Source organism: Schistocerca americana, chromosome 4 (assembly GCF_021461395.2).
Source record: "Schistocerca americana isolate TAMUIC-IGC-003095 chromosome 4, iqSchAmer2.1, whole genome shotgun sequence".
Taxonomy (NCBI): domain Eukaryota; kingdom Metazoa; phylum Arthropoda; class Insecta; order Orthoptera; family Acrididae; genus Schistocerca; species Schistocerca americana.
This window is the reverse complement of record NC_060122.1, coordinates 711,402,718-711,414,802: the sequence shown is the minus strand read 5'-3', so window position 1 is coordinate 711,414,802 and position 12,085 is coordinate 711,402,718. Positions and strand designations below refer to the sequence as shown.

The window sequence follows — 12,085 nt, the reverse complement described above, 5'->3', positions numbered from 1 at the left end:
AACAGCACCCACGTGTGTTCAATTTTTTTTCGAAGGAGTGCATTGCGTCCCTGGTTTGGCTAGAGTATTTTGAGCTGTTTAGCAGAAGACAAGCATCTGTATTCTGTGTGTGTTTATGCTTAAATAGAAGCTGATGCTTTTACACACGCCCAGAGGGGTCAATTTTTCTGCTTGGTGTATTGAAAGCAGTGCGTTTTGTACAACCGTTCTTTTTCTAAATTTTTAAGCCCAGAGGGGTAACATTCACCGCTTTAAAATACTATAATTGGTTGGTGGCATGCTTTAAATGTTTCTCGTGCACTCCCAAACTTCAGCCATTTTACTTCTTGATTTTTTGTTTGTGTCATTGTGGTTTAAGTGGCTGAGGGAGTATAGAGTTCTTGACCCTTTTCCATAGACATCAATATAATCAAACATATTTTGAAATGTGCTTCAACAGTGGCAAATTTGAGTACTACTAATACATGGCAGCTGGTCAATGTCCATAGTAGGGAAATACGGAAGCGTCCGATCCCACTCGTCTGCTTTGACCCATGACGTCACAAATATGGCGGAAACAAAAACACACACACACACACACACACACACACACACACACACTTTCCACAAGAAGCCTAATGACACTAACGGGACAAGCGCGAGAAATGGGGTGTTGTGGGGGGGGGGGGGCAAACTAAATATAAACAAATTTAGATGCCTTGCGTAGCTACAACTTGTAAGTGAAGACAGCCATGCATAAATACCCACCCACCTCCCCAGGGTTGGTAACCCCTGCAACCCATAGAAGATAAAGATGTTTCAGTAGCTGATTAGTGTTTTTTGTCTTTAAAAAAAAAAAAATCTCACGGGATAGAACGAACAGATCAGAAAGATAAATATAATAAACTAAAACAGAAATTCGAGGAAACTGATAATTAAAATAAGTAATAAAACAGAACTGGAGACAGCCACACTCAAACCAAACTCCGCGCCATTGACGTCACACACAACACCCTTACGTCACGGGCCAAAGCCGACGCGTGGGATCGGACGCTTCTGTCGACCCCATAGTAGTAGACATTTATGCTTGTGTTGTGAATGAATGCAGAAGTAAACACCTCCATACTGTATGATGCACTCCAGGGACCTACTATTTGCTGTAAAAACAGGGGTATAAAAGAATTATGTGAGATTTCTGAGGTTTGATGAGAAGTTTGCTCTCTGTTTATGTTTACAGACATTAATTTGCATTAGTTTCAGCTGGAACAAATTCATAGGAAACTGAATAGTGTCACAAACCCAGATCAGACCTAACGATTAGCATTTCTTTGCAAGTAAAACAACTACACTGAGGTGTCAAATCGTACCTCATAACACTGTCGGACCACCTTTTACCAGTTGTTAACGTAGCAACGCATGGCTTGGACACAAGCCATTGTAAGTCCATTGCAGAGATGTTGAGCCATGCTGCCCTAATGGCATCCATAATTGTGAAAGTGTTACTGGAAAAAAATTGTCGAATAGACCTCTAGATTGTCCCGTAACTGTTGGATGGTATTTGTTGGGTGATCTGGGTGGCCGGCCATTCACTCACTGTCGAGAATGTTCTTTAAACAAATTGTGAAGATATATGACCTGGTAACATGGGGCATTCTCATCCACAAAAATTCCATTGCTGTTCTGGAACATGAAGTCCATTAATGGCTGCAAATGGTCTTAAAGTAAACGAAGCCAGCCATTTTGAGTTAATGATTGCTTCAGTTGGACCAGAGGACCCAGTCCATTTCATTTTGGAGCCACTACTAGTTTTTGGGTCCATGGCTTTGTAGGGTCTTCACCACACTTGAACCCTATCACCAGCTCTTAGCAACTGAAATCACAGCTTATCTGATCACGCCACACTTTTACAGTTGTGTAGTGTCCAACTGATGTGGTCATGATCTCAGGAGAGGTGCTGCAGGCAATGTCATGATGTTTGCAAGGCCGCATTCATTGTCTGCTGCCAAAGCCCAGTTAATGCCAAATTTTGACGCATTTGCTAATAGGAACACTTGTCATACATGGATTTCTGCTGTTAGTTGCAGTGTTGCTTGCCTGTTACCAGGGGCAACTTTAAACAAGTGTTATTGCTCTGTCAAGTGAAGGCATTGGCCACTGTTTTGTCCGTGGTGAGAGATAGTGCCTGGGATTTGGTATTCTTGACACTCTTGTCACTGTCGATCTCAGAATATTGAATTTATTAATGTTTTCAGAGATTAAATGTCTCGTGCATCTAGCTCCAATTAGAATTCCATATTCTAATGCTCTCAGTTCTTGTCATGTGATCATAATCACTTAAGAAACCTTTAAACGAGTCACCTTAGTACAAATGACAGCCCATTTATACCTTGTATACATGATACTATCATTGTCTGTATATGTGCCTATCACTAACACACAAATTTTGGGAAATACGGAAGCGTCCAATCCCACCCGTCTGCTTTGACCCATGACGTCACAAATATGGCGGAAACAAAAACACACACACTTTCCACAAGAAGCCTAATGACACTAACGGGACAAGTGCGGGAAATGGGGTGTTTTGGGTGGGGGGGGGGCAAACTAAATATAAACAAATTTAGACGCCTTGCGTAGCTAAAATGTGTAAGTAAAGACAGCCATGCATGAATACCCACTCACCTCCCCAGGGGTCGTAACACCTGCAACCCATAGAAGATAAAGATGCTTCAGTAGCTGATTAGTGTTTTTTGTCTTTAAAAAAAAAAAATCTCACGGGATAGAACAAACAGATCAGAAAGATATATATAATAAACTAAAACAGAAATTGGAGGAAACAGATAATTAAAATAAGTATTAAGTGTTTTTAAATTAAAAAAAAATCACGAGATAGAACAAACAGATCAGAAAAGTAAATAAAATAAGATAAAACAGAACTGGAGACAGCCACGCTCAAACCAAACTCCGCGCCGTCATGACGTCACACACGGCAGCATCCTTACGTCACGGGTCTTCTTAACCTTTTGGTTCATCCCTATGAAATCCTCAAACCACCTTCCCCACCCTCTGTCTCGTACCCTTGTAACCATCCCCAGTGTAAAACTTGCCCCATGCACCCTCCCACCACCACCTACTCCAGTCCTGTAACCCGGAAGGTGTACACGATCAAAGGCAGAGCCACGTGTGAAAGCACCCACGTGATTTACCAACTGACATGCCTACACTGTGAAGCCTTCTATGTGGGAATGACCAGCAACAAACAGTCCATTCACATGAATGGACACAGGTAGACAGTGTTTGTTGGTAATGAGGATCACCCTGTGGCTAAACATGCCATGGTACACAGCCAGCACATCTTGACACTGTGTTACACCCTCCGGGTTATCTGGGTACTTCCCACAGACACCAACCTATCAGAACTCCGGAGATGGGAACTTGCCCTTCAATATATTCTCTCTTCCCTTTACCCACCAGGCCTCAGCCTCCGATAATTTCAAGTTGCCGCCGTTCGTACCTCACCTGTTTTTCAACAACATCTTTGCCTCTGTACTTCTGCCTCGACTGACATCTGTGCCCAACCTCTTTGCATTTACATGTCTGCTTGTGTGTGTGTGTGTGTGTGTGTGTGTGTGTGTGTGTGTGTGTGTGTGTGTAAACAGTGTAAGGAAAAGATAGATTGCTGCTTACCAGATGACAGACATGCATAGCTAAGACACTTCGGCATAGCCTCCATCAGAAAAAAACCACACACACACACACACACACACACACACACACACACACACACACACACACACACACACACAGACTGGCCATGTGGATTGGAATGCAACTGTCACATAGAGTGGAAGCAGCAATGTGTTTCTACATTTCAGTTGCATTATGGTCTGAGCTGTTGGAGACTGTGATCATGTGTGTGTGTGAGGTGAGGTTTGCTTTGTGTGTGTGTGTGTGTGTGTGTGTGTGTGTACATACCCTGGTCTTACTACAGACTGCTAAAATTTCCTACAGTGTGGTTCAGTTCTAACCTAATAGGACATAGTATTAGACAACTGTACTTACGAACCATAGGAAGTTACAAACTAGCATTCAACCAACTCAAAATTGGTTGTATTCAGTTCCCCTGACACATCACTTACAAACATTGGGATGTAACTACTTAACTGCCTACACTATTATTTGCAGTTTTGCTTGTGATTGTTTTAAATGTGCATCAAATGTACAAATCACAGCCAACATGGCAGGTTAGCTTAGATGAATATAAACTGGAAAATTATGAATAACTCTTTATTAGTTGTTGTTTATTATCTTTGTAAGAGTGATACCCTATAGCTATATGGAAGGATCCTTTTTAAGGAAGTCATTTTCAAGAACATGGGTGACCACTGCATATAAAGACTTCGTTTGATTGTTGTTCTACCTCAATTCTCTTGAAAAGTTTGTCTTTTTAGCATTCCTTGTACCAGTTTTTCATCTAACTCCTGATTGCAATGTAATTCTGCATAATAAAAATAAGATTCAGGGATAAAATAGATTTCGATCCCACCCATTGACTTCGACCAGTGACATAACGAGCTCTAAAAACACACAATTATATATGTGGTCAGTGGCATTACAAAGTCGTGTGGTAGTCGAGTATAAACATAAACTATATAACTGTATAAATTTTTAATGAGATTTATTGAAACCAATGTGACATCATAGAAAATGTATTTTGAGTAGAGCCAAAGTAAAATTATTGCAAAACCATAATAGCAAAACTTACAGATCAGACCAACCAGAAAAATGCAATACATGATTGGTTTCAAAGCTGCAAAAACACACAATTATTGCAAACCAATTTTAATAGGTGTAAAAACATCAGTTGACCTATACAGTTGAAGAGTTACTGCCAAGAGCTGCTGATAACTTTTCTTTTTTTATCTTTTATATTTCTTGGCAGTAACCATGTCATTCTTCAAATATTTATGAGCCTTGATAACTTTTTGATGATGGGGTTGTGTAAATCTAAATGATTCACAAAGCTGTGGCAAGGGCACAACCTATTGAAACTCATTGAAAAAAAAAAAAAAATCGTCATGGCAAATTTTCCCCATCTTTCAATAAGGAAAAAGTACCTGTGAAAGACTGTGTAAACATAAACTTCCATCAGTGTATTGGAGTCAGAAAATTTGTGAATTGCTAACTTATCCAAATACATTTGGTATTATCTAAGTTTCCAACTCTAAGTACCAAGTTTGGCAGTTGAGCTATCCAGGAAGTAACAGACGTTTGGGTGTGGTGATGGGCAGGGCTACAGCTGCCAAGTTGGTGCCATAACATTCATACACTCGGTATGCATGCAGTGGTGGTAGGATGTGATCTGTGTCTGCTACGTTGCTTTCTGTGACATGTTGTGATGTGTGCTGCAATATAGAATCCTGCCTCTTGTGAAGTGCTGTCCTGAGATGTTTGTGGGCAAAACTGCAAATCAGTTGAAATTTATGACAACCTTTGTGGTATGTACAGAGTGGTAATGAGTGAAATCTGAGTGGGGCAGTGGTGCATTGATTTAAAAAATGGCTGTACCAATGCTCATGAGGACCACAATAGTAGCCTTGTGACTAACTAGTGTTGAAAATAAATGACAAAATATGTGCAAATTTTCATGCTTATGGGACTTCTGAAAGACGTTTCCAAGATTTCAAGGTGTTTGGTTCATGAAATTGTGGGAGAGGAGGTGGCTTGGTTACCATAAATTTTGTGCTGGTTAGATTACAAGAAATATGGAAAGTTACTGATTGTATCGTTACTGGGAATGAGACCTGTAGCATGTCAATTGTGAAACAAAAAGGCAAAGATTAGAACATTGCTAAACAGATTTAGAAAAGATATCTGTATGGTGTGAAAATTGGCAATTGATCCCAAATAATCAAGTGTAAGGTCATCCACAAGGGTGCTGAAAGGAATCTGTTGAACTTTGGTTACACAATAAATGTCAATCTAAAGACCATAAATTTAACTAAATACCTAGGAATCACACTTACGAACAACTTAAATTGGTAAGAACACACAGAAAATGTCATGGGGAAAGTGAACCAAAGACTGTTTTATTCGCATAAAGCTTATCGGAGATGAAAGATCTACTAGACTGCTTACATTATCCTTGTCTATCCTCTCTTGGAATACTACTGCACAGAGTGGGATCCTTACCAGTAACAGAGTATATCAAGAAAGTTCAGAGCAACCTATTTTGTATTATTGCAAAGTAGGGGAGAAAGGATTTGTGTTGGATATAATGAAAATGCATGTTTTGTTGCAGCAGAGTCTTTATGAAATTTTAATCCAAACTTTCACTTCCAAATTTGAAATTATTTTGTTGATACTGACCTACATAGGGGGAAACGATCATCACAATAAAATAAGGGAAATAGCAGCTCGCATGGAAGGACATAGTTGTTGGTCTTTTTCCACTTGCTGTTAGATTGAAATAACAGAATTATTGTGAAGGTGGTTGGATGAAGCCTCTGACTGGCTGTTAGATTTGCAGAGTATTGACTTTTTGATGTGGAATGGAAAGAGGACACACATTCTCACAAGATATTAAGGAAATGGTCACAAATGCTGTCAAAGCAAGATCATGTCCACTGTGCTTTGGGGCTCTAAGGGAGTGATTTTTGTTTATTTAATTGAACATGGCACTAAAATTAACTCAGAGGTGTTGTCAAACACTGACAAAGTTAAGACAGGCGATACAAAACAATCATCGGGGAAAACTTAGCACAAAAGTTTTGTTTTCTGATGATAACGAACATCTGCACATGGCCATTTGTACTTCAGAGCTACTGTTGGGTTTTGCTTTTTAGGTTTTTGATAATCCACCATTTGGTGTTCAATGACTACTACCTCTTATCCATACTGAAGACAGCTTGATACCCGATGCTTTGATACTGATGCCAAACTGCATGCTATGGTGGTAAACCAGTGGTGGTAATAGCAGGCAGCAGATTTCTACAGAGATGTTATTGAAAAACTTAAGCAACGGTGTGGTAAAAGTTCCTGTTTGAATGGTGATTATGTAGAAAAACAGCTTAAGAGTGTACTTCCAAGACCTGTGTAATAAAATTTGTTTTTCCACATTAGTATTTTGTTTAAAGACGTTTGTTACTTTTCTTGATGGCCCTCTTACACCATTGAAAAGTTGTTTTGTCATTCCTGTTAGTGTCAGAATTTGTCACTTACTGTACTTGGTGTTGTTGTTGGTGCATCACAGTTCGGACACTGTGAACTGCAAACTTAAATTGCTTCAATTTAGTGCTCACACAAAGGTTACTGGGTACATGTAAAATTAATAATACTGACTCACAGCCCTATAATCGTATATAGTAAAATAATTTAAATTTATTGCTAGAAGACGTTTCATACCCCCTGACAATTACATTGCTAGATATATTTGTGTATGTGATAGTAATTCTAGAACTCTGTATCACTAAATGGCTATCCCAGTTTGTGGTTCCAATTGAAGTTATCCTGTCTGACTTCTCGAGCAAAGAAATTTCTCAATTTTTTAAACACGTATTGGCCAAATTAAAATTTGAAATACTGTCATAATTTACTCGTTAAGAGGCCATAATCTTAAGTTACAGGTTTATACTAAGACAATTATTAGTTAGAAACTGTGTGTATGTGTTGAGGCAGCTTGTAGCAACTAGTCCGTAGATCAGTGATACACATTAACTAAGGAAAGTAGTCTTGAATGATGGTTTCTATCCACAATCCATAATTCTGCATTCTTAATTCTGATGGCTTTGAGAGAAGTGCCTTTCTATAGGACTAGGAATGAACTAAAGTCACACAAATCACAATGAAAATCTGAACGAGAATTGATTTAGTCGCCAGAGTGAGGAATTTTTAATTGAAACTAATTGGAAACTGACCTATGAGTGTGAGGTTGCAAAAGACCAATGATATGACATTTGACACTCCACGTACTGTCTACCATGCAGCCACAATATTAATGGCTAATGGCTACTGGGGGTTTGGACTGGAGGTATCAAATGGTGAGCACTGCACGAGGCTACAGATTGTAGTTGAGCTGATTAGTCGAAAAGTAACAGTGCTAAACTGGTAGTTGTGTTACAAAGCAGAGCAATGAGACTGCTAAACATTACATTAACTCTACAAAAGTTGCCAGAGTTGACATTTTGTCAGAAAGGAATCCAAGAAATTTTGCAGAATGTGAAAGAAGTGGCAGATGAAATATTATTGTTTCTGCAAGATGGAGTTGGTGGAATGTGTGGTGTCGTATATGCTGTACTGTTGTCAACGTACAGCAGGAGACGACGACAATAAGTGCTTAAATGAAACAGATGTAAAGTTGTGTAGTTAATCAGAGTTCGTAGGGCAGGGAGCCTCAAATCCCATCTCCAGCAATTTGTAGTAAACGACAGTCATTGTCCAAGGAGTGGGTACATAAATGTAATTATGTACATGGAAGATGTGAAGCATAGTAAAAAAGAACAGATTTTGAATAAGTCTGCAGTAGTGTGACCATGCAGTGGATAAAAAAAAACTCGATATTCGAGGGAGTAGTTGTTACAGAAACCTAGTGTTTGCGTGTTTCAAGGATGCTTGACAAAATTTACAAGGTGTGCATGATAGTGGCCTATGTTATGGACACCAGATTGTGTGCAATGTATATTGTCATTTCAAGGAAGTGGTGAAGGTGCTAGGAAATTGAAGATGTGTGATAATGAAATCTGTGGCCTGAAAATTTGTGGAAGATATAAACTTACACATCCTTCTACTTCAGCCAATCGGTGTTTGAAGAGGAAATGCATATGAAACGAACAAAGGAAATTAGAAGTACCAAGAGTTGTTTCACGATCAACTAACATTAATTCCCTAACACATTCATATACGATAAGCTGACTTTTAATCTGGATGGTAAATTGGTGGGAAAGTTATTGGTATGAGCACTGCTTTTGGCCCTTACGCGGTCAAAATAACTAGCTTTTGCTTTGTTCCTGGTCTGTTTCAAATCACTCTCCATTAGAACAAACTATCCCTCTTGAAAAGAGACATTGCAGGGCGTACTACCTGGAACCACTTGGCAAATTCAGCCTCTGGATATTTGCGCATATGAAATATATTTTTCCACTATCTGCAGCTATGCCTTATTCATGACAATCTCCTCGACAGATTGTTTGGCATTTAGTTGCATGCCATCACATTGCATCAGTTCTCATAACCTGATTACAGCAATATGATTCTATACGCATTCTGTAAGAATGGATATCTAGCTGAACATCCTTCAGTGTTTGTAACTCCAGAGGAGTTGTCATCAGAACTGATTTTGGCCCATTGGTTCAGAGTTTATTGTGAAGAATGAACCAGATACTTTGAGGGTTCTGTGCCATGCGAGGCTGTGAGTGCCTGGACTTGGCCATAGAGTTTAGAACTGTAGGGTGCCCCTAAATGGGTCAGGTGTGCACTACACATCGTAGGCTGCTACCCAGGTAGCTGACTGTGGGATGCACACAAGGGTTTTTTAAGATTACGTGATTCTCCATCCAATCCAATTAGTGATAGTTCTAGGAAATGTAGAAGTATCACTGTAAGACTGAAAAGCCTTTCACAGGTGAGAGTATCAAAATTCTAATGGTAAACTGCTGAAACATTTGCAATGATGTGCCAGAGTTTGAAGCCCTCATAAAAGCGGTGAAGTTTGCATAATACTGGACACAGAAAACTGTTTGAAACCTTACATTGACAGCAGTGAGACTTTCGGGGAGAATTTAATTGTATATCGAAAGGATATGCTATTTGGGTGGAGGTGGTGTTTCACAAACTCAAATACACTGAGATAGAAACTTAAGATCCATGTGAGATTGGGCAAGACTCAATAACAGGGGGTGGGCATAAAGTAATTGGATCTTTCTATTGCCCACAAGACTCAGTCATCTGAAGTAACTGAAAACTTTTGAGTAAACCTCAGTTATATTGTACGTAAATCCCAAAAAAAATTTTAATCTTCCAACAATCAACTGGGAAAATTGTAGTTTTGTTAATGGTAGGTGGGATAAGGCATCCTGTGAAACAATAGTAAGTGCATTTTGTGAAAACTACCTTGAAGATAAGTTACAAACCCCACCCATGATGGAAATAGTGGCATCTAAAGGCAAGTAGACATGACCTTGTTGAGGATGTGGACATCAAAACTGATGTCGGTGACCTTGGTGCAGTTTCGGCAGCAGCGATTATCAAATTACAAAGCACAACTAAAACAAGCAGAAAGATAAGTGTTCAGTAAACTAGATAAAAAAAATCACTAGTGTCATATCTCAATGAGAAACTTGTAACTTTCAGCAAAGGAGTATAGGAACTCTGATTAAAGTTTTAAACAATAGTTGACCATGCACTGGAGAGGTATGTACCTAGCTGAACAGTTCATAATGGAAGGGAACATCTGTGGTGTAGTCACTGTAAAGAAACAGATAACTGCGTAACATGTGTAAAACAGTGTAGGGCCATAGAGAGAGATGCCGAATGAAGTTTTTTTGCCACCGAGAGCAGTGCGTGATGCCTTCAGTGACTACTGTAGCAGATTATTGTTAATTGATCTTCCACAGAACCCAAAGAAAGTCTGGTCATTTGTAAAGGCTGTTAGTGGCAACAAAGTTAGTGTAAATTATATAGCGAATGAAATAGGAACTGAAATTGAGGGTAGCAAAGCAAAAGCTGAAATGCTTGACTCTGTTTTAAATGTTCCTTTACAATGTCCCAAATTGGTCCTTGACCACTTAAGAAGAGGTCATGTGAAACTCAACTCGCACCTTTTTTCACATCATACTGAAAGCTTTGGATCAAGGCATTCATCCAGATGCAGTATTTCTTGATTTACAGTACACTACATAAATTTGTCAAAAGTACTGTCATATGGGGTATCAAGTAAAATTTGTGACTGGATTTAGGATTTTTTGGTAGGGAGGGCACTGCTTGTTATCTTGGAAGAAGAATTGTCAGATGTGGAAGTTTTTGGTTTGTACCTGAGGGAAGTGTGTTGTGACAATTGCTGTTCGTGTTGTATATTAATGACCTTGTGGACAATATTAATAGTAACCTGAAATTTTTTTGCAGATAATGCAGTTACCTGTAATGTACTATCTGAAAGAAGCTGCGTAGATATTAGTCAGTTCTTGATAGATTTCAAGTGACGCAAAGACTGGCAGCTTGCTTACATGTTCAGAAAAGTAAAATTATGCTCTTCACAAAACGTAAAACATAGTATCCTTTGTTGTTGTTGTTGTTGTTGTTGTTGTTGTTGTTGTTGTGGTCTTCAGTCCTGAGACTGGTTTGATGCAGCTCTCCATGCTACTCTATCCTGTGCAAGCTTCTTCATCTCCCAGTACCTACTGCAACCTACATCCTTCTGAAACTGCTTAGTGTATTCATCTCTTGGTCTCCCTCTACGATTTTTACCCTCCACGCTGCCCTCCAAAGCTAAATTTGTGATCCCTTGATGCCTCAAAACATGTCCTACCAACCGATCCCTTTTTCTAGTCAAGTTGTGCCACAAACTTCCCTTCTCCCCAATCCTATACAACACCTCCTCATTAGTTATGTGATGTATCCATCTAATCTTCAGCATTCTTCTGTAGCACCACATTTCGAAAGCTTCTATTCTCTTCTTGTCCAAACTATTAACCGTCCATGTTTCACTTCCATACATGGCTACACTCCATACAAATACTTTCAGAAACGATTTCCTGACACTTAAATCTATACTTGATGTTAACAAATTTCTCTTCTTCAGAAACAATTTCCTTGCCATTGCCAGTCTACATTTTATATCCTCTCTACTTCGACCATGATCAGTTATTTTGCTCCCCAAATAGCAAAACTCCTTTACTACTTTAAGTGTCTCATTTCCTAATCTAATCCCCTCAGCATCACCCGATTTAATTTGACTACATTCCATTATCCTCGTTTTGCTTTTGTTGATGTTCATCTTATATCCTCCTTTCAAGACACTGTCCATTCTGTTCAACTGCTCTTCCAAGTCCTTTGCTGTCTCTGACAGAATTACAATGTCATCGGTGAACCTCAAAGTTTTTACCTCTTCTCCATG

The 12,085-nt window shown here is 39.2% G+C and overlaps 1 protein-coding gene across 4 annotated transcripts in view; it reads left to right on the top strand.

The window, feature by feature from the left end:
• Positions 1-12,085, top strand: part of LOC124613953 (hrp65 protein-like) — a 163,854-nt gene that overhangs the window by 1,050 nt on the left and 150,719 nt on the right. The window lies entirely within an intron of this gene.